Raw genomic sequence first — 1,597 nt, 5'->3', positions numbered from 1 at the left:
ATTGAGAGAATGTGTGAAGGTGGTGGCGGGGATGGTTGGGATGGGGAGAAAGGGGGGAGGAGGTTGGGAGGGGGAGGAGAAAACATAAAAGAAGAAAAGTGTGTAAATGACAAAGAAATATGAAGAAATTTTGATAAATGGTCTTCACATGGAACGTTCGAGAAAATAATGTTAACCATACATGAGATAAAAACAACCTTTGTTATTATTATTATTATTTGTATATTACGTAAGGAAAACGTTTTTTCTTTCTTTCTTTCTTTATCGTTTCTCATTTTGATTTTTTTCTTGGACGTTGTCGTCACGTTGAAAAGAAGAAAAAAAAAATTTAAGAAGATAAAATGAGTAAAAATCAAATATATTTTTTTTGAAATATGGTGTTAAGCCTTTCCAATATAATTTTTAAGCCTCCTTCTTGTCTGACCCGTCAAATTTTTCATTTTTATTAAAAAAAAATGTAGGTAGGTATCGAAAGGTTGTATGGGGAAAAAGGAAAAAGGAAAAAATTAATCGAAAGTGAGAAGATGATGAGAGAAAATTCTTTGTCGAAAACGTCTGCTGGACTCAGAACTATTGATTGATTACAAATTTTTTTTTCTTCTTCTTCTTTTCTTTTCTTTTTATTTTCTTTTGTTACAACGTATAAAAAAAAAACTGCAGCATTTTTTTTTCCAGTCTTACAAAAAAAAAAAAATGCTGATGGAAGTTTTTCCTTTTTTTTCCAGCCTTCGTTTTTTTATTTTTTTTTTTCAGCCTTTTTTTTCCTCTTTTTTTCTCTTTTTTTTTGGTGAGAACAATTCAACTCTTCTTTATCCACTTGTTGAATTCAGAAGAGTTCAATTTGCAGGCACATTGTTTGACGAATGAAATCCTCCTAAGATTTTTTTTTTTTTTTTACTTGTTTTCATGGAACAGCAAAATCTTTTGTATTTTCAACCCTTATTTATTGTCACGTTGTTATTGTAAAATAAAATAAAAATGTGGAGCCTTTTTTTTTTATACACACATTATTTTTTACTTACATTCAAAAAACAAAACCTTTTCCTTTTTTTTTATTATAATAAAATTTTTTTTTAATTCAAACCCTATCGATAAAATCAATCAATCAATCAATGAGTTCTAATTTTTTATTATCGATCCGATTGGTTTTTACGAAACAAATAAATAAATTAACCTTTAGTCGTTTGGGTTTTTTTTTTTTAAACATTTTCCTTTAGGGTAAAAAAAAAAAAAGGTGGTAATGTATTTTTTACTTGCCTTAGGTTGAAAAAGCCTTTATTTCCAGAGATAATTTTTTGGGAAAAGCCTTTTTGAAAGCCTTTTTTTTTTTTTTTTTTGTTTTTTTTTCGAAAACAAAAAAAATCATATATATATATATTGACTTCCGGTTTATCTTGATTTTAACACACATATATATAACCTTTCGATGCCTTTTTCCACCCCTGAAAAAAAAAAAAAAAAGTTTAATGTTTTTCCTTTAACGCCGTAAAAAATTTTACTTAAATTTTTTTAAATACACGAACGTATTGTAATTTGTATAAGACAACAAGGAAAAAAAAAAAAAAAGTTTTGTATTTAGTCGGGGGGAGGAGGGAGG

Source organism: Pediculus humanus, genomic scaffold, assembly GCF_000006295.1.
Source record: "Pediculus humanus corporis 1103172108253 genomic scaffold, whole genome shotgun sequence".
Taxonomy (NCBI): domain Eukaryota; kingdom Metazoa; phylum Arthropoda; class Insecta; order Psocodea; family Pediculidae; genus Pediculus; species Pediculus humanus.
The sequence above is the reverse complement of the archived record's forward strand: the minus strand, read 5'-3'. Positions refer to the sequence as shown.